This window comes from Schistocerca nitens, chromosome 1 (genome assembly GCF_023898315.1).
Source record: "Schistocerca nitens isolate TAMUIC-IGC-003100 chromosome 1, iqSchNite1.1, whole genome shotgun sequence".
Taxonomy (NCBI): domain Eukaryota; kingdom Metazoa; phylum Arthropoda; class Insecta; order Orthoptera; family Acrididae; genus Schistocerca; species Schistocerca nitens.
Window position 1 is genome coordinate 784,441,159 of NC_064614.1, and position 25,630 is coordinate 784,466,788.

The following is a 25,630-nucleotide window of genomic DNA, read 5'->3' on the forward strand; positions in this document are numbered from 1 at the left end:
CCACAGATAAGCCAAGACCAGGGAGTCCTCACGTACTGACGGACAGTAACCGTCGAGCAATACAGAAAGGCCCGCATCTCGTGGTCGTGCGGTAGCGTTCTCGCTTCCCACGCCCGGGTTCCCGGGTTCGATTCCCGGCGGGATCAGGGATTTTCTCTGCCTCGTGATGGCTGGGTGTTGTATGCTGTCCTTAGGTTAGTTAGGTTTAAGTAGTTCTAAGTTCTAGGGGACTGATGACCATAGATGTTAAGTCCCATAGTGCTCAGAGCCATTTTTTGAATACGGAAGGTGGGCGTAAGAAACCCCATAAATCAGTGGAAGGAATGACTCGTAAGTTCCATTGTTCGACAGCGCTCGACGTACTCTCATATGGTGAGAGATGGGAACTCGTAATGCACCTAGGAACATTGTCGAACGTGTTCGTTTTCCTGGTCAAGATGTCACAGTATCTAGAGGCAACATGTTGCATGTGCGAACTCACCTCCAAGTCTTTAAACATGGTACAATCACCGATCAGAGTTATTGTGACACTGTGCGTCTTTCCAAGGGTGCATTCGGTTCCGACTTCATTTTTATGGATTCCAGCGCGCAACGAGGATATTCGGCGAATGCACTGGCCTGCCCGTTCCCCCGACTTAAATCCCATCGACCACGTGTGGAATACGTTCGGGAGGCAAATTGAAGCGCGCCAACGACCACCCAGGTGCTTTCAACCGCGCTACTGGGGAATGAAGCATCCTACCACGAAAACTTCTTAACAGCCTTGTGGCAAGCTTGGGAGCACACTGCAGAACGTGCACTGCCATCCTTGGTGATCACACACCCTTTTAAGAACCGTGTGTCGACTTTTGTAATGTCCAGCGGACCATCATGACTAGCGGTGACTTCAGTGTAATTATTGTCTTTGAAGCAAAGTATCATTTCTGATCGTCTCATGGGGTATTGCTTTCAGTTACCTTCTGTACTACACTGTAGTAGTTCTTTCTATGTTGTTGTTGTTGTGGTCTCCACGCTCTCCATGCTACTCTATCCTGTACAAGCTTCTTCATCTCCCAGTACCTACTGCAACCTACATACTTCTGATTCTGCTTAATGTATTCAACTCTTGGTCTCACTCTACGATTTTTACCCTCCACGCTGCCCTCCAATACTAAATTTGTGATCCCTTGATGCCTCAGAACATGTCCTACCAACCGATCCCTTCTTCTAGTCAAGTTGTGCCACAAACTCCTCTTCTCCCCAATTCTATTCAATACCTCCTCATTAGTTATGTGATCTAATCTTCAGCATTCTTCTGTAACACCACATTTCGACAGCTTCTATTCTCTTCTTGTCCAAACCATTTCTCGTCCATGTTTGAATTCCATACATGGCTACACTCCATACAAATACTTTCAGAAACGACTTCCTGACCCTTAAATCTATACTCAATGTTATCAAATTTCTCTTCTTCAGAAACGCTTTCCTTGCCATTGCCAGTCTACATTTTACATCCTCTCTACTTGGACCATCATCAGTTATTTTGCTCCCAAAATAGCAAAACTCCTTTACTACTTTGTCTCATTTCCTAATCTAATTCCCTCAGCATCACCCGACTTAATTCGACTACATTCCATCACCCTCGTTTTGTCTTTGCTGATGTTCATCTTATATCCTCCTTTCAAGACACTGTCAATACCGTTCAGTTGCTCTTCCAGGTCCTTTGCTGTCTCTGACAGAATTACAATTTCATAGGCGAACCTCAAAGTTTTTATTTCTTCTCCATTGATTTTAATTCCTACCCCGAATTTTTCTTTTGTTTCCATTATTGCTTGCTCAATATGCAGATTGAATAACATCGGGGAGAGGCTACAACCCTGTCTAACACCCTTCCCAACCACTGTTTCCCTTTCATGTCCCTCGACTCTTATAACTGCCATCTGGTTTCTGTACAAATTGTAAATAGCCTTTCGCTCCCTGTATTTTACCCCTGCCACCTTCAGAATTTGAAAGAGAGTATTCCAGTCAACATTGTCAAAAGCTTTCTCTAAGTCTACAAATGCTAGAAACGTAGGTTTGGCTTTCCTTAATCTATTTTCTGAGATAAGTCGTAGGGTCATTATTGCCTCACGTGTTCCAGTATTTCTACGGAATCAAACTGATCTTCCCCGAGGTCGGCTTCTACTAGTTTCTCAATTCGTGTGTGAAGATTTCACGTTAGTATTTTGCAGCCGTGACTTATTAAACTGATAGTGCGGTAATTTTCACATCTTTCAACACCTGCTTTCTTTAGGATTGGAATTATTGTATTCTTCTCGAAGTCTGAGGGTATTTAGCCTGTCTCATACATCTTGTTCACCAGATTGTAGAGTTTTGTCAGGGCTGGCTCTCCCAAGGTGGTCAGTATTTCTAATTGAATGTTGTCTACTCCCGGGACCTTGTTTCAACTTAGGTCTTTCAGTGCTCTGTCAGACACTTCACGCAGTATCATATCTCCCATTTCATCTTCATCTACATCCTCTTCCATTTCCATAATTTTGTCCCCAAGCACATCGTCGTTGTATAGACCCTCTATATACTCCTTCCACCTTTCTTTCTATATAGGCTATTTAAAACACAGTCGTAGGTTGCGCGTTTCGCCCAGATAGGTCTCAGCAGGTTATGTTAAAAAAATCAGAAATTCTCTGGCAAAAAGCATCTGTCAAGAAGGTAAGATAGCGAGTAATACGTACTAAAAGGCAACTTCATGGTGGACGGGTCTCTGGGGCCGTTATGGTGTACGGCTGTGTTTACAGTCGCGCACGAGGTCCTGTTCTGCGCTACTACGCCTGTCGTCGCCTCCGTGATACTGCCTTTCAGAACGATTCATGCTGTATGTTGCCTTCTTGACGGATGCATTTTGGCAGAAAATTTCTGATATTTTTAACATAACCTGATGATACCCAATGCGGGCAAAACGCGTTGTTCTTGAGTTACTAAAGAATATTGAACCTACGACTTTTTTAAAAATATTAGCTATAGAAGGGTACTGTACCAACACACCAAGATGAAATGGAATAATTTCTATGTATGCTCCAAGTTTCACCGAACTATATTTTCTGGCAGTGACACATCAAGCGAAAGTTACTTCCATCGTTGAGCTTTGAGTACCGGTACAGCTATGAGCTTTAAAATAGACAATCGCTCAGCGTTTTCAAGCTATGTGACAGCATAACGAAGAGCTTTATCGAACTATAGATGTCGGAAAATCTGTCTAACTGGGATGGAGCTACTATTTTGAATAAGGCTTGGGTTCCGGCTCCCTAGTAAGATCTTGCCGGCTGTCTGATCTACTACTGGGAGTCTCGTCGAGATATCGTGCATGAAAACTGAATCACCAACGAGGCTGAGCACCCGAATGCATGCCATTAGCTATTATTTCATTGTTGTCGATTCTTATATGTTCCTTGAACCGGACGTCTTCTAGGAGAGTCCAGTTACATTTAAACAAATTATCTGTCATATGTTTACAACTAATGTTCATAATATTTCATCTCGGCCGTTTGCCTTTGCCAGCTAACTTAAAAACTGTCCTGTATTGCAGCAAAAGCCTTCTATCGGACGGAGCGTTCTGCCAGTTGCCATTCCCGCATACTGAAATATGCCACTGCTGGGGGATTAAAAGAAGACTGCGGAGAGAGAAAAGTATCCTTACGTGAGGGACGTTAAAACGCCCTAGCCGCTGTAGACCACACAGCCTCCGCTTTGTCCCTGTGTGCGGCGGTACCTTGTTCCCCTGCTCCGCGTGTGTACCTAGTGGCACGGCGAATAAAACTGCGGCTTGGCAGTGAAATTAATTCCTCCCAACTTTGTCCGAGTCTCCCGCAGACCGCAGGTAATCCCTTCTTTGGCGTGTAAATTTAATTACTTTTTCAGTACCCTGTTATCCTACATTAGCGACGTAATTCTGTGCCTCCCCTCCCCAGCGCCGCCTGCAATAGATTATAAAGTTTTACGCGCAGTTAGAGACGCAGGGCCACACTTGGAAATGGCGAAGCATAAGCCACCTGCCCCTGTACGCCAACCAGCTAGCCTTTTAACGGTCTAGCGGTTCGTTCTACGTGTAAGAGTCATTCCTCACTGGATTCCAGCAGTGGAGAGTAACTCAGAAGCATTTCTTTCATAAAGACACAAATCCTTTTATCGTTGGGTAAATTATTCTGTCATGTCTTCTGGGTTTTCCCTTAGTCTCTTCATGTGAATTTCAGTAAGATTCTATTCACAAGATGTAGCATTTGCATTGATGAGCCAAAACATTATGACCACCTGCTTACAAGGGAACCTCCCCATCGCACCCCCCTCAGATTTAGTTATAAGTTGGCACAGGGATAGGCCATGAAAAACTGAACACAGATCAATCGAGAAAACAGGAAGAAGTTGTGTGGAACTATGAAAAAATAAGCAAAATATATAAACTGAGTAGTCCATGCGCAATGTATGCAACATTTAGGAGCGTGCGAGCTTACGAGCGCCGTGGTCCCGTGGTTAGCGTGAGCAGCTGCGGAACGAGAGGTCCTCGGTTCGAATCTTCTCTCGAGAGAAAAGTTTAATTTTTTATTTTCAGACAATTATCAAAGTTCAGGCAATCACACATAATCAACTTCGCTCTCCAAAATTCCAGGACATGTTCAGATTTGCTTGGACATATGCAGGATTTGACGGTCTACACACGAAAACATTTGAAAACGTAAAAAACATATGTGTTGACAGAGCACAGGGAAAACTGTGCGACTGTGAAACTGTTGCATTCATTTGTTGCAGTTTATGTGACAAACTCTTGTGTTTTCATCACTTTTTTGGGAGTGATTATCACATCCACAAGAAAACCTAAATCGGGCAAGGTAGAAGAATCTTTTTACCCATTCGCCTAGTGTGCAAGTTAGGTGGGTCGACAACATATTCCTGTCATGTGACGCACATGCCGTCACCAGTGTCGTATAGAATATATCAGACGTGTTTTCCTGTGGAGGAATCGGCTGACCTATGAACTTGCGATCAAATGTTTTCGGTTCCCATGGGAGAGGCACGTCCTTTCGTCTACTAATCGCACGGTTTTGCGGTGCGGTCGCAAAACACAGACACTAAACTTATTACAGTGAACAGAGACGTCAATGAACGAACGGTCAGATCGTAACTTTGCGAAAATAAAGAAAGTAAAATTTTCACTTGAGGGAGGACTCGAACCCAAGACCTCTCGTTCCGCAGTTGCTTACTCTAACCACGGGACCACGGCGCTCCTGAGCTTACATTGCCCCTAATGTTGCCTATCTTGCACATGGACTACTCAGTTTGTATATTTTGCTTAGTTTTTCATAGTTCCACACAACTTCCTCCTGTTTTCTCTATTGATCTGCGTTCAGTTTTTTAAGGCCTATCCACTGTGTCAATTTATAACTAAATCTGAGGGGGGTGCGACGGGGAGGTTCCCTAGTTAGTAGTTCGTTTGTTTATCACTGATTCTACGTATCAGGGATCCGACAGTTTCTTAGTAGCTTTGTGGAAGAATGTGGCATTTGATGTCTACATAAATGTCATTTAATTCGCGTAAATAACGAGCCGCTGATCTGCGTACACGTTGATGGCACCCGATAGCGACCCGGATGGGTTCCGTACGATTGACATCAGGCGAATTTGGTCGCCGAGAGATCACCATGAGTTCACTATAATGCTCCTCAAGCAACAGTAGCACAGTTCCCTTTCCGAGACACGGGCAATTACATTGTTAAAAGATGACATCGCCGTCGGGAGAGAAATCAAGCATGAGGGGATTCAGGTGGTTCGCAGCTGTCAGCGTGTCTTCGATTACTATCATAGGTCCCGCACAAGCGCAGGACAATTTCCCTTGGGCATAATATTGCTTCATCAGCCTACATCCGCGACGCGCTGCGCATTTCAATCCGCCGTTCACCTCGATGACGGCGTTTGTGAAGACGATCATCGACCTTGTGTAGCAAAAATGTGATTCATCCGGAGAGCCGACACGTTTTCATTGATCGACGGCCGAACCCCCATGCAGTCGTGATTGACGATGTCGTTGGGTCAACGTGTGAAAGCGTAAGAGTGGTCTGTTGCGAAGCTTTAGTGCATGCACCACCACTGCGCTCTTTTGGCGCCGCCGTTGTGGCCGAGAGGTTCTAGGAGCTTCAGTCCGGAACCGCGCTCCTGCTACGGTCGCAGGTTCGAATCGTGCCTCGGGCATGGATGTGTGTGATGTCCTTAGGTCAGTTAGGTTTAAGTAGTTCTAAGTCTAGGGGACTGATGACCTCAGATGTTAAGTCCTATTGTGCTCAGAGTCATTTTTGAGCCCTTTCGGCAGAGATGCCACAGATCAACATCTGTCCTGCTTTACAGAACAGAGAAGCCTGAGAACTGCACTTTCTGTGAAGAGTCGTGGACGTCCAATCATTTACTATCTCTTTCCGTAGAAACTCACGACAGTGGCACGTGAACATTCGACCGTTTAGCCATTTTCGAGATACTCGTTTACAGGCTCTGTGTAATAATAATGTGTCCTTTATCAAAGACGATTACCTCAGTAGATTTCCCATTGTGCAGCCCATATCTTAGCTAGGGTGATCCCCCACCCGTGTCTGCTCCATTTACACACTTTTGATACCACATAACGTGTCCGTCGCGGTCGGCAGTGGTCACAATGCTTGAGCTGATCAGTATTTGCCAAATAATGAGTGCCTATTATTTCACAATATTTTGCAATATGTTGCCAGCTTATTGTGAGATAGAGAGGGAAGATAGCTTTGGACGGCGTGGCACTTACAGCGTGGCAGTTCTGTGCCGCGGCTTGACGCCTGTCTCATAGGAGCACGCCCTTCGCGGAGCCTAGGTAGCAATATATACGGCCAAACAAAATTTTGGCGGCGCTGATTGCCCGAGGGAAAAGGCAGCAGATCGCTAACCAGTGCCGAAAAAAGCTGGAAGGGCAATGATAGGAAAGAGGCCACCAGGAATGGGCATGTCTCATTCGTAGTTCCTGCTGATTACTATAATTATTGAATTTAGTGCATTAAAGACCGATCAGTGGTCTCCGTATTCAATATTGGAAGTTGTTTTTACGTAAGTGCCATCAGGTTTATGGTTCACACTGCATATTTACAATCCGCGCTTGTGAGTTCAAATGTGTGTGAAATCTTATGGGACTTAACTGCTAAGGTCATCAGTCCCTTAGCTTACACACTACTTAACCTAATTTATCCTAAGGACAAACACACACACCCATGCCCGAGGGAGGACTCAACCTCCGCCGGTATCAGCCGCACAGTCCATGACAGCAGCGCCTAAGACCGCTTGGCTAATCCTGCGCGGGCTTGCTTGTGAGATCACATATGTATGCGATATGTCTTCTGGACATATCTGCCTCTAGTTGTAGACGGGGATGTAACCGTGTAATGAAGCTCAAAGTGCAGTGTAAGTGTATATGACAACATCACAGGGTGATTAGTAATTATACTGCATCCCTTTTCAATCGTTTTGCACTCTTTACTGACAAGAACCAGTAGTTGAGGAACCCCTTCACAATTCATCGTTGCAGCCATACCTCCGTATCCAGATCCGGCGAGTCCACAACCAGCGCTTCCACTGCAGCGAAAGGGACATCGTCTAAAAGGTTAGCGGACTGAAGATGAACAATAATGAGAAGTGACGGACTGGCATATCTTCAACGACCACGCTGCGTTCAGTTGCTCTAGCACAAATAGTGACTGCTGCCGATCTTGCCAACAAAAGTCGTGCAATGTGAATATTATGCTGTTTCCATTCAGCCCGCTCCCATAGAACGCCTACGTTTTACTTCGCCTTTTGTCAAACTGAATAACATTGGCCATTCTGAACATCTATTAATTTCGACATTTACTATATTACCATGAATATCAATTTAAAGCGACAGTTAGCTGTTGTTTCCTGGACATCAGACTGAAGGTAGAAACATTAGCACAATGGTGGTCCTATTGCAGTGGTGATACTTGAAGCTTTTTGCCTTTTCTGTCTTGGATCCAGATCACTCAGCCCTTAATAAATCTCTCCGCAACTTCAGTTTAACAATCCCTGAACAGCCGGCCGCTGTCGCCGAGCGGTTCTAGGCACTTCAGTCCGGAACCGCGTGACTACCACGGTCGCAGGTTTGAATCCTGCCTCGGGCATGGATGTGTGTAATGTCCTTAGGTTAGTTAGGTTTAAGTAGATCTTAGTTCTAGGGGACTGATGACCTCAGATGTTAAGTCCCATAGCGCTCAGAGCCATTTGAACCAATCCCTGAACACCGACGGCATTTTTCCTCTACAGAATTTCCTGAGGAGAAAGTCATTTTAAACACAAAAATAATATCTTCTAAGAGTCTCAGCATTAGCAGGTGATGTCTGACACCTATGAGCACCTACCAGGCCACTAGCCTGTTCCTTCTTCACCACTGTTAACCAGTTATTGATGATTCTCGTTGTTTGAATGCTTGGTAAAAGTGTCGTCTTCTGTTGTAAGTGTCATCCTTTCACCTTTCTCTGGCATGTTAACTTGTAAATGCTATGTTAACGTGTAGCATTGAGAGTGGTTTTGCTGGAACGTTCAGTCCTGTTAACTATATCGATGTAAAGTGCTTTAAGAACTGAAAGTTGCGTAGGGTGTCTGTTATGTTCATTAATACCAAATAGCAGCACACAGGTCATGTCAGTCACTCACCTTACCACGGCAGTAATCCCTGCTATGGCTACTACACTACGTAGCTGAAGCTGCCAACTGCCTTGCCAGTATGGTCAGTTTCGAATAACCTTCCACAAATCCAGAACTGTAGTCAATAACCTTCAGAGTTATAATTCAAAGAATAATCTTTTAGGCCTTGGTAAAATTTTACACCTCTACAATTGCAGTCTAGAATCATAATTGAATATAAGACCACCACAATATTATGAGCATGCTGCAATGAAATTAGGCAATTAGATGGTGTATTTTTTTCCCCCCCCATGAACCATGGACCTTGCCGTTGGTGGGGAGGCTTGCGTGCCTCATCGATACAGATAGCCGTACCGTAGGTACAACCATAACGGAGGGGTATCTGTTGAGAGGCCAGACAAACGTGTGGTTCCTGAAGAGGGGCAGCAGCCTTTTCAGTAGCTGCAAGGGCAACAGTCTGGATGATTGACTGATCTGGCCTTGTAACAATAACCAAAACGGCCTTGCTGTGCTGGTACTGCGAACGGCTGAAAGCAAGGGGAAACTACGGCCGTAATTTTTCCCGAGGGCATGCAGCTTTACTGTATGATTAAATGATGATGGCGTCCTCTTGGGTAAAATATTCCGGAGGTAAAATAGTCCCCCATTCGGATCTCCGGGCGGGGACTACTCAAGAGGATGTCGTTATCAGGAGAAAGAAAACTGGCGTTCTACGGATCGGAGCGTGGAATGTCAGGTCCCTTAATCGGGCAGGTAGGTTAGAAAATTTGAAAAGGGAAATGGATAGGTTAAAGTTAGATATAGTGGGAATTAGTGAAGTTCGGTGGCAGGAGGAACAAGACTTCTGGTCAGGTGACTACAGGGTTATAAACACAAAGTCAAATAGGGGTAATGCAGGAGTAGGTTTAATAATGAATAGGAAAATAGGAACGCGGGTAAGCTACTACAAACAGCTTAGTGAACGCATTATTGTGGCCAAGATAGATACGAAGCCCACACCTACTACAGTAGTACAAGTTTATATGCCAACTACCTCTGCAGATGACGAAGAAATTGAAGAAATGTATGATGAAATAAAAGAAATTATTCAGATTGTGAAGGGAGATGAAAATTTAATAGTTATGGGTGACTGGAATTCCAGTGTAGGAAAAGGGAGAGAAGGAAACATAGTAGGTGAATATGGATTGGGGCTAAGAAATGAAAGAGGAAGCCGCCTGGTAGAATTTTGCACAGAGCACAATTTAATCATAGCTAACACTTGGTTTAAGAATTGTGGTGTCACCGCTAGACACCACACTTGCTAGGTGGTAACTTAAATCGGCCGCGGTCCTGTAGTACATGTCGGACCCGCGTGTCGCCACTGTGTACTCGCAATCCTAGCGCCACCACATGGCAGGTCACAAGACACGGACATGACCTCGCCCCAGTTGTACGGACGATATAGCTTGCGACCACACGTATCACGTCTTCCTCTCATTTGCCGAGAGACAGATTAAATAGCCTTCAGCTAGTCCATCGCTACTACCTAGCAAGGCGCCATGTGTATCATTGCTAATTGCTTACTACTATGCAAGAGATGTATTTCAACAAGAACAAGACTACATTAAAGTTAAGTATATTAACATCTCTCTTCTTTTCTTTATAGTTTTCATCCAGTCTCCTGTTTCAGAATTTACGCCCGTCTGCGTTAGTTTCGCGTGCACCTAGCCACTCATTGTGTCGAGACCTTAGGGAATCGACACAACAAGAATCATGATAGAAGGTTGTATACATGGAAGAACCCTGGAGATACTAAAAGGTATCAGATTGATTATATAATGGTAAGACAGAGATTTAGGAACCAGGTTTTAAATTGTAAGACATTTCCAGGGGCAGATGTGGACTCTGACCACAATCTATTGGTTATGACCTGTAGATTAAAACTGAAGAAACTGCAAAAAGGTGGGAATTTAAGGAGATGGGACCTGGATAAACTGAAAGAACCAGAGGTTGTACAGAGTTTCAGGGAGAGCATAAGGGAACAATTGACAGGAATGGGGGAAAGAAATACAGTAGAAGAAGAATGGGTAGCTTTGAGGGATGAAGTAGTGAAGGCAGCAGAGTATCAAGTAGGTAAAAAGACGAGGGCTAGTAGAAATCCTTGGGTAACAGAAGAAATATTGAATTTAATTGATGAAAGGAGAAAATATAAAAATGCAGTAAATGAAGCAGGCAAAAAGGAATACAAACGTCTCAAAAATGAGATCGACAGGAAGTGCAAAATGGCTAAGCAGGGATGGCTAGAGGACAAATGTAAGGATGTAGAGGCTTATCTTACTAGGGGTAAGATAGATACTGCCTACAGGAAAATTAAAGAGACCTTTGGAGATAAGAGAACCACTTGTATGAACATCAAGAGCTCAGATGGAAACCCAGTTCTAAGCAAAGAAGGGAAAGCAGAAAGGTGGATGGAGTATATAGAGGGTCTATACAAGGGCGATGTACTTGAGGACAATATTATGGAAATGGAAGAGGATGTAGATGAAGATGAAATGGGAGATACGATACTGCGTGAAGAGTTTGACAGAGCACTGAAAGACCTGAGTCGAAACAAGGCCCCCGGAGTAGACAACATTCCATTGGAACTACTGACGGCCTTGGGAGAGCCAGTCCTGACAAAACTCTACCATCTGGTGAGCAAGATGTATGAAACAGGCGAAATACCCTCAGACTTCAAGAAGAATATAATAATTCCAATCCCAAAGAAAGCAGGTGTTGACAGATGTGAAAATTACCGAACAATCAGTTTAATAAGCCACAGCTGCAAAATACTAACACGAATTCTTTACAGACGAATGGAAAAACTAGTAGAAGCCGACCTCGGGGAAGATCAGTTTGGATTCCGTAGAAATACTGGGACACGTGAGGCAATACTGACCTTACGACTTATCTTAGAAAATAGATTAAGGAAAGCCAAACCTACGTTTCTAGCATTTGTAGACTTAGAGAAAGCTTTTGACAATGTTGACTGGAATACTCTCTTTCAAATTCTAAAGGTGGCAGGGGTAAAATACAGGGAGCGAAAGGCTATTTACAATTTGTACAGAAACCAGATGGCAGTTATAAGAGTCGAGGGACATGAAAGGGAAGCAGTGGTTGGGAAGGGAGTAAGACAGGGTTGTAGCCTCTCCCCGATGTTATTCAATCTGTATATTGAGCAAGCAGTAAAGGAAACAAAAGAAAAATTCGGAGTGGGTATTAAAATCCATGGAGAAGAAATAAAAACTTTGAGGTTCGCCGATGACATTGTAATTCTGTCAGAGACAGCAAAGGACTTGGAAGAGCAGTTGAATGGAATGGATGGTGTCTTGAAGGGAGGATATAAGATGAACATCAACAAAAGCAAAACGAGGATAATGGAATGTAGTCGAATTAAGTCGGGTGATGTTGAGGGTATTAGATTAGGAAATGAGACACTTAAAGTAGTAAAGGAGTTTTGCTATTTGGGGAGCAAAATAACTGATGATGGTCGAAGTAGAGAGGATATAAAATGTAGACTGGCAATGGCAAGGAAAGCGTTTCTGAAGAAGAGAAATTTGTTAACATCGAGTATAGATTTAAGTGTCAGGAAGTCTTTTCTGAAAGTATTTGTATGGAGTGTAGCCATGTATGGAAGTGAAACATGGACGATAAATAGTTTGGACAAGAAGAGAATAGAAGCTTTCGAAATGTGGTGCTACAGAAGAATGCTGAAGATTAGGTGGGTAGATCACATAACTAATGAGGAGGTACTGAATAGGATTGGGGAGAAGAGGAGTTTGTGGCACAACTTGACCAGAAGAAGGGATCGGTTGGTAGGACATGTTCTGAGGCATCAAGGGATCACCAATTTAGTATTGGAGGGCAGCGTGGAGGGTAAAAATCGTAGGGGGAGACCAAGAGATGCATACACTAAGCAGATTCAGAAGGATGTAGGTTGCAGTAGGTACTGGGAGATGAAGAAGCTTGCACAGGATAGAGTAGCATGGAGAGCTGCATCAAACCAGTCTCAGGACTGAAGACCACAACAACATGGTGTATTTTAAAATGATTATATTTCCATTATATTTAACAACTAGTCCTTGCCTTACGAATCATGAAAGAGACATGGAAATCTTGGAAGGTTTCAAATAATTGCATAATGGTAAGGCAGAGATATAGAATCCAGATTTTAAACTGCAAATATTTGCAGATATGGACTCTGACCATAATTTGTTAGTTATGAAATGCAGAATAACGATGAAGAAATTGCGGAAAGCTAGGAAATTACAGAGATAGTACCTGAGTAGCGTGAAATAACCAAAGGTTGTTCAGAGTTTCAAAAGGATCATTAGACAACGATCGACTGAAATTTGTGAAGGAAACAAAATAGAAGATGGCTGGACAGCTTTGAGAGACGAAATGGTGAAAGAAGTAGAAGGACAGTTAGAAGAATAAGAAAACAACAAATCCCAGTGGCAGTCAGCAGACAAGATATTAAGTTTAACTGGTGAAACGACAAAATATAAAAATGTAAGAAATCAAAGAGGCAAAATTGAAGACAGAAGAATTAAACAAGAGATTCACACAAAGTGCAAAATAGCCAAGCAGGAAGGGCTATAGGTGAAATGCAAAAGTGTAGAAATGTTCATCACTATAGGAAATATCGCTGGCAATTATGGGAAAATTAAAGTAGCCTTTGGAAAAAAGACAAGTAGCTATATAAACGTTAAGAGCTCAGATAACAAGCTACCAGCACCAGTCAAAGAATGGGTGGCTGGAAGGTGGAAGGAATATACAAAGGGGCTACATAAAGGAAAGAAACTTAACGACAATGCCATTAAAAGAAATGATGAAATGAGAGATGAGGATTTGTGAATGGGTATCTAGTATTTTTTATGTGCATTTCTGTGGCTAATTTTGTAAATTGGTTATCTATGACACTGTTGGTATGTTCAGTGCAGCTAGTATGAAAATTCCTACTGGTCTGTCTTATATAATAGCTTGAGCGAGTTTTAGATATAATTTTGTATATTCATGAACCTAGGAATTCATCTAACATATTTGTTTAAAGTGTGAACTAATTTCGACTACAGTTTATTATTTGTGCAGAAAGCTACTTTCAGTTTATGTGACTTCAGTAAGTTTGCTGTTTTGGGAAATGTTACCTACAAAAGAAGTGGATAGTGCCATGTACAGAGTGAATAAGGTGAATATCAACAACATTAAAACTAGGGTAGTGAAATACACTCGAATTAAATCAAATGATGATTGGGGTATTAGATTAGGAAATGAGACACTGAAAGTAGTAGAGAAGCTGTAATGTTCAGGCAGCAAATTAACTTGATGCCTAAAGTACAAAACAGGCATCAGAAAAAACGCTGCATAAAAATGTTAAAAATTACCTTCCCTTTACATTAATGCTATCTGATTGTTTCTATAGTGAGAAATAGTCAGTGTGAACCACTAGACAATAAGAGTATGGTGCATGCATTAAGTAAACAGCTGCTGCTGCAAGTGGAAAGAAGAAGCTGCGCAGAGTGATAAAACACCTGGAAAATACCTAACGTGTCGGGCTACAAAGATGCTCATTGTGCACAACTGCCTCTCGTTAACAGCCCCGCGCTCGCCGCCGCAAATCTGCAGGTGTTCGACTAGCACGCCCCTCGAAGGACTTCAGCAATGGATTCCGGTACAACGGCCGCACCCTGGGCGACTGCTGCTGTTTCGATCCTCTCTCCACGCCGTCCTCGGACCAACTCTTCAGATCGGCGTCCCTGAAAATTTCCCGCCAAATAATCTCTAACAAACCTACTCCCCCAAAATACGCTCCACGTGGAGCACCACAGAAAATGCACTCTACTAACTACCACACAGCAGACTCTCTCTTCGCCAGTCGCATAAACATATGCCCTCCATGAGACGGAAAACTCATTCCCCCTCACCCAATAGAGTGACTTGCCGCTAAAAATTACAGGTGCCCACAGGACGTCTTCTGACGTCACCGCCTGGTTTTCCAGTCACAACGCTTATTTTTTGTGCGCGTGGGAATTCGCTTGGCGAGGGAAATTAAAGAGTTCTAAAAAAAAGATGTACTGACTGTGCTGGCGACGCAGCGTCGGGCATCCTGCAGCGCGCAGCTGTTTCATATTCTAAGAAGAAACGTTTTACAAGTCGAGCAGGGAAAAACCGAAAAAGAACAGAATCGTAGAATAGGGGAAGAAAGGAGCACCTGGAAAACAGTGACAACAAGTAGGGGGATAATGATAGCCCATGTATTACACGAGGGAACAAATTCTATGGTACTAGAGGGAGTTGCAGAGGATAAAAGAGATCGGCACAAGACAGGAAGTCGTGGCAGGTCACATCAAATCAGTCAGAAGACTTATGTCACACAAAAAGAAGGTCATCGGGCTATCAGCCCAATATATGATTTAGATTTCTGCATGGTGCAACAAGTTGCTCTTGACTCTGAACAACTAAACGTCGAGATATTACAGTTAGGAAAAACCTAAACAGACACAGCACACTGAAAATTTTGTAGGAAAGGCAAACAACAGACTGTTTTATATTGACAGAATAGCTGAAAGACGCAACAAATCTACTAAGATTGTCTGTCTTCTTGTGGAGTACTACTGCGCATTATAGGATTTACAACCTACTTCGAAAAAGTTAAAAAAAAGAGTAATTCGTATTGCATTGTCTCGAAATGGGGGAGAGGGTGTTACGAATATAATAAGCGAGTTGGTGTGACAATCATTAAAACGAAAGTGTTGCTCGCTGCGGCGAGATATTATCTCGAAATTTCAGTCACCAACATTCCGCTTCGAATGCCAAAATATTTTGTTGATTCCCACCTACATAGACAGAAGTCATCATCGTAAGAAATAAGAGAAATGAGACTGCGCAAGAAATTTAGCTGTTCACTTTTCTGATTTGCTATTTAGGGGTAGAACGATAGTGGAATAGTATTCCACTTACGAGTGACTTTCAGAGTGATAATAATTAGGTGTAGACAATGTTTCCGTCTCACAATTAGTTTAGTAATTTTTCACCTTAAACAGCAGTTTATGTGTCGAATTTGTAAGCGTATCTGTTAGGGCACCATGAAAGGATCTCTTTCCCAGAAAATTCGCAAACTTATGCAATGCTTGAGCACAGAAGCTAATTAGATAAATACACCGAAGTGGCGAAAGTCACGAAATAGCGAATGCATATACACAGATGGCGGTTGTATCTCGTACACAATGTATAAAAGAGCAGTGCATTGGCGAAGCTGTCATTTGTACTCGGTTGGTTCATGTGAAAAGCTGTCCGGCGTGATTATGGACGAACAACGGGAATTAACAGGCATTGAACGCGGAATGGTAGTTGTAGGTAGACGCATGGAACGATCCGTCTCGGAAATCGTTAGGAAATTCAATATTCCGAAGTCCACAGTAACAATAGTCCGCCGAAAATACAGGGTGTCCGAAAAGTCTTTCCCTGATTACATAAATTGATAAATCAGGCTAGAAGTAAGATACAAATATGAAACTGGTGTCTAATTGTTTACATACTATCAAAGTTTTTTTCAGACATCAGTAAACTTCCACATGAGCACCCTTGGTAGCACGTAGCACATCTAGGCGATATTCAATTTCCACCCACACATTGGCCAACATCACTGGAGGGATCGATTCAACGACTGTGGTTATCCGTTGCCGCAGGGTTCCAAAATCTGGTACACGTGTTCGGTAGACCTCGTCCTTGACATAACCCCATAAAAAGAAGTATAATGGGGTTATGTCAGGAGAGCGTGGAGGCCAAACCGTTGGCCCATCACGACCAATCAATCGCCCAGGAAAGGTCATATCGAGATAGGCACGGACGTCCAAACCCCAATGAGGCGGTGCACCGTCTTGCTGAAACAAGACATTGGGGTGATACTGAAGCATCTGAGGAACAGCATACAGTTGCAACATGTCCAGATACACTGCAGATGTGACGGTAGCCTCAGCGAAGAAGAATGGCCCGATAATTCGATCGTGCAATAGCGCGCAGCAAACATTCACCATTGGACTGCCTCTGGTGCACTCCATGACCTCGCCAGGGGGTTGTGAACCCCAAATGCGCACATTATGGCGATTCACTACTCCACTGACAAAAAAGGTCGCTTCGTCGGAAAAGGCAATTCGTCCAAGATAACCATCATCGTCCTCAATACGTGATAGCATTTCGACCGCAAAGTCATATCGACGTGTACCGTCATTGGGCAACAAGGCCTGAACGATTTGCACTTTGTATGCACGAAACAATAAAAATTTGTGTAAAATGTCATGGAGAGAGCTTTTTGCCATCTGTAATTCACGTGAGGCCCTGCGCACCGGTTTCTTCGGACTTCGCAGAAAAGACTGCCTTACAGCTTCCACCCTGTCTGCTGAGGTTCTTGGTCGACCAGACCTCGGAAGGTCAACAACCGATCCTGTGTTCTTGAACTTCTCATACCACGCTTTAATGCTCTTGACATCAGGTGGATTCCTTCCAAATGTTGTCTGGAAGTGTCTCTGCACTGTGGTTGGTGATCGTGTCTCATGGTACCACAGGACACACTGTGCCTTCTCCTGATTGGTTAACATGGCTTCTTGGGCACTGCACCTCATCCGCTGCTTACGTACTGCGAACCTAAAACAGAAAAAAAAACTTTGATAGTTTTAAACAATTAGACACCAGTTTATGTAATCAGGGAAAGACTTTTCGGACACCCTGTACCATTTTTCAGGCACTGCCACTCACCACTGACAATGCAGTGGCCGACAGCACTCACCGATAGCAGCGGCGTTTGCATGGATTTGTCAGTGCAAATGGCCAAGCAACACTGCCTGTAATAATCGCAAAAATCAATGTGGGACGTACGACAACCGTATCGTCAGGACACTGTGGCGAAATTTGGCATTGATGGGCTGTGGCAGCAGACCACTGACACGACTGCCATTGCTAACATCGTGACATCGCCTGCAGTGCCTATCCTGTGCTCGTGACCGTATCAGTTGGACCCTAGACGACAGGAAAACCGCGGCCTGGTCAGATAAATCCAGATCTCAGTTACTAACAGATGATGATAGGGTTCGAATGTGGCACAGATACTACGAAAATATGGACCGAAGTGATCTACAAGCCATGGTGCAAGCTGGTGGTAGGCTGGGGTTGGGTTGTTTGGGGAAGAGACAGCGAGGTCATCGGTCTCATTGTATTAGGGAAGGTTACGGAAGGAAGTCGGCTGTGCCCTTCCAAAGGTACCATCCCGGCATTTGCCTGAAGCGATTTAGGGAAATCACGGTAAACCTAAAACAGAATGGCCGGACGTGGGATTGAATCGTTGTCCTCCCGAATGCGAGTCCAGTGTGTTAAGCACATAGCCAAATCGCTCGACGCTGGTAGTGGCTCCATAATGGAGTGGGCTGTGTTTACATTGAATGGACTGGGCCCTCTGGTCAACTGAACCGACCACTGACTGGAAAAGATTATGTTCGGGTACATGAAGACAGGATTGCACAGGGAGAACTGCCTCAAATCAGTCTCTGAACTGAAGACCTCAACAACAACAACCTGAAGATCATTGCAGCCACTCACGGACTTCATTTTTATGGATAACAATGTCACCGGGCTACAGTTTTTCGTCATTTGTTTGAAGAATATTCTCGACAGTTTGAGCGAATGATTTGGCCACCCCGATCGCCTGACATGAATCCCATCGAACATTTATGGGACATAATGGAGAGGTCAGTTCATCTACAAGATACTGCACCGCCAACACTTTCGCGATTATGGACATCTATAGAGCCAGCATGGCTCAATGTTTGTACAGGAGACCTCCAACGACTTTTTGAGCCCATACCACGTCGAGGTGCTGGACAACAGGTGGTCCGACACGATATTAGGAAGTATCCCATGACTTTTGGCACCTCATTTTACTGTAACTGTAGATGTAGATTGTGTCTTCATCTTATAACTAGTTTTGTAATTTTGTAATTTTTCACGTTAAACGTAAGTGTATAAGTCGGATTTCAAAGCGTACGTTTTTAGGGCACCCTGCAACGATCTCTTTCCGACAAAATTCTCAAGCATGTGTAATGCTTGAGCACGGATGGTAATGGGTAAATAAGTTAAAACAAAGAGCTGGGCATGAAAAATGTTGGAAGTGAGAGGAACTGAATTGACAGCTGCTGTCAATATCCTTCCATCAGTTTGCACTGATGCAAAAATAGGCACAGTGGGTCCGCTCATGTCGAGAGGTGCAGCCCACCGCCCTCCGTCAGCTAACGTAACCGAACGAGAGGTCGGACTGCAGAGTGGCCGCCGCGTGGGTGGGGAAGATGGAGCGGGCTCTGCTCTCCACCCTGTTAGGTAGCGCCGGCCGCCGCTAACGAAGAAGAATGCGCGGCTTTAATCCGCCCCTAACTGGTTGCCGCCGACCCGGGAGCGCCGCAACGCGGGAAACACCTGCCTCATACGAGAGAGCACAAGGTGAAGCTCACAACACGAATGACAAGAGTATTCCACCTCCAACCGATGTTGTTAGCCAGAGTCGACTTTTAATTTGATATATGAATACAAATGGGTTGGATAAAAAGTAGTGGTAACTCTATCATAATTCATACCACACTTGAGAAACGTTCATCATATTACATGCTCTCAATACACCCGCCCCGCATCTCATTCACCGTCCCCCACACAGATGAAAGGCGTCGTACATCGTCAGAATGTCCGTTTCTGTCGATGCCTCACAACGAATGTCATGGATGATGTCTTCTCTTGTGTTTTAGCGCACGCCACGAAGATTTTGCCTCAGTTTGGTGAACAGGTCGTAATCGCACGGCCTCGTATCGTCCTGCACAGGGATCGCCGTGTGGCATCGTGCATTATCGTGAAAGATGATGGGATGCACTGCCACGAAGCACCGTCACTTTCTTCTCTGTGCGGGATGAAGGTGATGTTGCAAGTAATTGTAGTAGTAAAATGGAAATGTCGTGTGGCTAGGGCCTCCCGCCGGGTAGACCGTTCGCCTGGTGCAAGTGTTTCGAGTTGACGCCACTTCGGCGACTTGCGTGTCTATGGGGATGAAATGATGATCATAAGGACAACACAACACCCAGTCCCTGAGCAGAGAAAATCCCCGACCCAGCCGGGAATCGAACCCGGGCCGTTAGGTATGACATTCCGTCGCGCTGGCCACTTTTTTTTTTACAAATTTAAAGGAACAGGGACGTTGGTTTATTTATTTATTTATTTATTTTCAATAAGGATCACTCTGTTAAAAGGAACATGTAAATCATTTCATGGTATAGTATGTACATTACATATTGAGTGGTGAGAGAAACGTGAGGTTCATTATCAGCTGTCAAATGTGCACACCGACTGCACCCGGAACATCCCAACTGCGTGAGGGGGTCGAGGAAGACTGCCTGAAGATAGTTAGCAAAGGTTTTCCGATAGTGTGACCATCTATGAACCACATTGTGGGCTTGCTGCAAGAAATACTTGGCAGCATCCTCATAGAGATACGCGATCGTCCAACCTTTGAGCCAGATGATCGACTGTGATTTAGTCGCCGGAAAGTAGTCACTCTCCGGATGTAAGAAGAAAGCTGGTGTAATATGTAGCAAGCCACCATCTGTCTTCCTAGGAGCCAGACGTCCTCCACCGCGATACAAGTTAAGCGGTGATGGTCGTCATCCACTTGGCGACATTTCGGGCACAGTGGAGTGTCCACTAGTCCAATTGCATGGAGCCGTTGGTTGGTGTTGAACTTGCACAGGCGACAGAGAAAGACAGTGCCCGAACGAAGGTAGGAAGGAATTTTTGGTGCACATGTCTCCAAATCTTTTGCCAATGCAAACTGAGGTGTTTAAGTTCAATGACATTACAACTTATCCGTCGTAGCAGCCAAACATAAAAATCCTTCGCGCATGGCGGTCTCGTGCGCGGAAGCTCGTCTCTGATATAACTAAGTTCCACGATAAAAGTTGATACGTGCACAAAATGTGGCGTAATGTTGCCCACAGCCACCGGAGGTGTGAGGGACGCTGGAACCAGGAGATCCATTAGGCGGGATGTAAGGGAAATAGAGTCCTGCATGACCGAGTAAGCGAGCACAAAATGCGAGGTGGGGCGAGCACACCCTAACTGGATAGGCTGCCCGCACTAGTTCTCGCGACCAACATACAAGCCGTGACCGAATACGTAGCACGTAACTTCAGACACATTACACGTGTCATTATCCGTGTGAGACTGCAGCCGGTACGGGCTTCTCATTTGCGGTGTGTCTCTCCCTGTAATCATGCAGAGGGAAGAAGCTAGTGCAGTAAGACGTAAGATTGAAACCAATGTTTACACATTGAAGAAACGGGAAGGTCTAAAAAGCCAAGTATGGAGTACATTTCTGTTGGTTGTAGACGAAAACAGTGCGTGTACTGGGTACGTATCGTGCATAAACTGTTCCACATTATTGTGTTTGCAGTCGGGAACCACTCATTTAAAGAAACACAGTTGCAAGAAACCTCACAAAGATACAGCTCCTTGAGGGATAGTGGCAGTAATAAAAAATAGTATTACAGCAAAGTGTGTTGCAATGTGTGCTGAAGATATGAGACCTTTTAAAGCTGTTTCCGGTGAAGGTTTCAGAGAACTAGGTCAAGAATTAATACACCTAGGTGCACATTATGGAGAAGTTAACGTGGCACATGTCATGCCACATCCCTCTACTATAAGCAGACATGTCAAAGAACAATACGAAACAGTATAATGCATTCTGTTATTGCGGAAGTCATTAATAAAACATGTGCTGCGACAGTTATGTGGACTGATTCGCATAATTAGGTGCACTATTTGACGCTTACAACACATTACATTAACACAGATTTGTCTCTTGTAACAATGTTTTATTTACAATGATGATGACATCTTAAAGTGGTGGAACAGACTTGAAACAGATCTGCCAGGCCTGGCTGCAGTATCAAGAGGTATTTTATGTATCGCAGCAACAAGCGCACCTAGTGAAAGATGCTTTAGTAAAGCCGGCATGATACTAACAAATCGCCGCAGCCAAATAAATCCCGAACGCTTTAGTGATTTACTGCTGATCAACAATAACTAATTTTGTTTCTGTTGCAAACGAGTGCAAAGTATGACAAGTTAAGCCTGTAAATGCTTAATGTTATTTGTATGCTTTCTTTATGAAGCTGGTTGTCTTCTAGATTACAGGGACTAAGCCCTGGGGTGCATAGGGGGATATGATCGCTGCTAAGCATGAGCTCTTCATCTAGAGCATCTCATGTAACATTTTGTCCATAAAAGGACAAATCAAGCCTAAGCCGGCTTAGCAAATGTCATGGGATGTTGGGTGCAGGTGAGCTTATTTAATGTTTCCTCTTAATGAAAGAAAAAATGCATTTTCTGTTTGGAAATGACACTCGTCCTCTATCCGCGATTGTATTGAAATATCATTTTACTTTCCAAGTGCTTTATGAATTTAGTTGTGTCACGTACCCGTTCTTGTAAACGTTACTTTTGTATTAAAATAGAGAGGGACAGAGATAAATACTGTGTGTGTGTGTGTGTGTGAGAGAGAGAGAGAGAGAGAGAGAGAGAGAGAGAGAGAGAGAGAGAGAGAGACAGACAGACTTCGAATTTGTACACTACAGTACAGTACAGTGCAGCGAGCCAGGGCGAGGAGAGGTGAGACGTCAGCGGTGACTGGTCATGCTCGGTTATCCGCGTGTCCGGAATCCGGACAACAGACATGGGGCGAGTACGTGACCGAGCCGAGTCGTGTGGGGCCGGACACGAGCAGCTCGGTCCCCCCGTCAACAGGCGAGCTGTGACCGGTCAAGCATTGAACGTTGCAGCATTCTAAAGGGAATCACGCCCACTACGCCATTGCTTGTACATCGTGGCTAGAAGGAGCGCCGTCGCTCGGCAGTGAACATTCGTAAGTCCGAGTCCACCCTTGTCCGTAGGGAGCGTGAGCGTTGCGTATCGCACCTTGAGGGGCGATCCAATCATCACAAAATAGCCTAGTGCTGATTGACATCGACGTCCGAGCGTGAGTGGTAGGGGCAGGATCTGCGAAATATGCACCATTCGGGAAACCACATAAGTGTTCAGATACTCGACTCGCTGCAAAGGATCAAGGCGCCATAGGAGATGTTGTCGGACCATGGTACGTGTTGTCTGTAAAATACGTCGGTAGTTAACTGCAGCAGTATGTTTTACAGATGAGGTAAAGTCTATGCCGAGATAGCGGAATCGTTACACATAAGGAAACGGACTGATTTCTTCCGGCGTAAGGCCCCTCCCAACCAGCATTGCCGCCGATTTGTTCATGTTCACTGCACTACCCGCCGTCACACTGTGGTCCAACAACAGTTCAAGGACCGTCTTCAACTCTTCCTCAGAACGAACGAGCAGCAGGAGGTCGTCCGCATAGGCACGACATTTGAAGGTGTAGCCCCATAATTCCATCCCAGAAAGAGAATTTGTTATCCTCCCAATTAATGCTTCCAACGCTATCGCGAACAGCAGCATCGAAAGAAGGCAGCCCTGGCGAATGGATCATCGAATTTGAATGGGCCCTGCTATACACCCATTAACCTGTACCAAGGATTGTGCGCCCCCATAAATCTTTCTAATGAGACCACTAAAACGGTCTGGAAATCCCATTTGTTCCAGTACAGCGTACAGATAGTTGTAGCGCACCTTATCAAAAGCACTGTCAAAATCAACCGCCACCATCGCCGCTTTAAGCTGGCACTCCTCCGCCAGCGCTATCACATCACGGCATTCCCCAGTAGCAGTTTGCTCATTCACCGATCCACCCGGTGTCGTCTGTTCTGGAGAGAAAACGCTACAAATTAACATACGACATCGGGACGATAGCAACCGTGCAAAGATCTTATAGTCGGCAGTAAGCAGGGTGATGGGGCGATAACGTGTGACCGTAATTCCTGGCTTCGGTTTATGTACTGACACCAAGAGGCCTTCCATAAAAGCCGGTGGAATAGGCGCATCGGAATTTAACATCTCGTTCTACATTTCCGTCCATCGCGGTGCCATTTCATTGCGAAATTCTCGATAAAATTCAGCAGGAAGCCCATCAATGCCTGGGGACCGATTCAACGCACCCTTTGCGATCGCATCATGTACTTCCTCACAGCTAATGGCTTCCAGTAAGGTTCCCGCGGCTTCCACCGTCAGTGTACGGGAGACGTACGTGGCTATACGGTCGAGGTCATCGACAGGGGCTGCTTCTTCCCGATAGACGTGTTGGTAATGGTCGACGAATGCAGAGACAATGTCCGCTTGACGCGTCACTCTTCGGTCTTCGCAGGTAATTAATTCCCGTACCAAAACGCGTCGCCGGTGCTTTCGTTCTTTCACGACGTGGTGCATGGAAGGAATCTCGTGCCTTATCGTATCGTGACATCTGGCGCGCACCATGGTTCCCTGAAGATGTTTCCGAGCTAAAGCCACTAGTTTAGTTTTTATCCTTTTGCGTTCGATCCAGATGTCCTGTCCCGACGGACCATCATCCAGATCGCGCAGTGCTGCAAAATAAAAGTCGGTCGTAAGGCGGCGCCATTCTGCCATCTCCCAGATATATGAGATGAACGTACGGCGAAGCGCCGGTTTAGCACACGTCAGCCACCAATCAAGCATCGTCGCATACCTTCCAACCCTTCGCTCGCACATCGTCCATGTCTCAAGGATCCGTTGACGGCATTCTGAATCATGTAGATGTTGACTGTTTAGTTTCCACGGGGCCTTACTGTTCCACACCTCTCTACGGGGAAGAAGCACCGTAGAGATGTAAGCGCTGTGATCGGAAAATGCCAATGGCCAGCGTTCCGCTTCTTGGACATCATTTGCATGATCCCGTGAGATATAAATGCGATCTAATCTGCTCGCCGAATGACTTGTCACATAGGTGTATCCCGGCGCATCACCATGTCGTAATTCCCACGTGTCACTAAGTACAAGGTCGTTGACAACGATTCGCAACTCCTGGCTGATGTTTGCTTGCGGCCATCGGTCTTTCTGGCTGAGAACACAGTTGAAATCTCCACCAATTATTACACATTCATAACGTCCATGGAATAGTGGGGCAATGTCTTCTGCATAAAATCGCGCCCTTTCCCGCCGCCGATTATTTCCCGACGGTGCATAAAGATTGATGATGCGTGTCCCAAACGTCGTGAAAGCCATTCCCCTGGCCGACGGAAGATAACACACGTTTTCCACTGGGAAGCCATCTCGCACGTAAACTGCCACCCCATTCCCATTGTGATCTCCATGTGACGAATAGGATTGGTAGCCTGCGATGTATGGGAGTGCAGCTATGTGGACTTCCTGCAGCAATATCCACATCAGATGCCCAAATCGTTTCCTTCAGTAGGTGTATTTTGGCCGGTGAACGCACGTCATTTATATTTAATGTCGCAATACGGTTCGCATGGCGTTGAATCCCACTCTGTCGAGGCGCAACATCTCCCTGCATCGGCGCTGGGGGCTGAGTTAGAAGACGTTCTCTCGCCCCTCTCCCTTCACCTTCACCTTATTAGGTTGTCTTCGTGAGAGCCGGCTGCCTCTGTATGACGTCCGGCGCATCCTCAATATCGTCATACCACATCTTTTCAGGCAGTGATATATTCGTGTCCATAGCCACAGCATCTGCGTCTGGAGAGCCAACTGGCTGTGATTACTCTTCAGCATCACCACGTCCCGGTGCCGTCATTGTGACAGACCGCTGCGGGTCTGATCGAACAGTTTCCATTGCCTCATCCTGTTTCGTAGAGGCTGTTGTGTCGTCTTGGTCCACAGGCACATCGTCGTCGGGGCAAGGGGAGTCATCCCGAGGAGATGTCGTGCGGCGCCGCCGTTTCCTCCTTTTCGGGGAACGTTG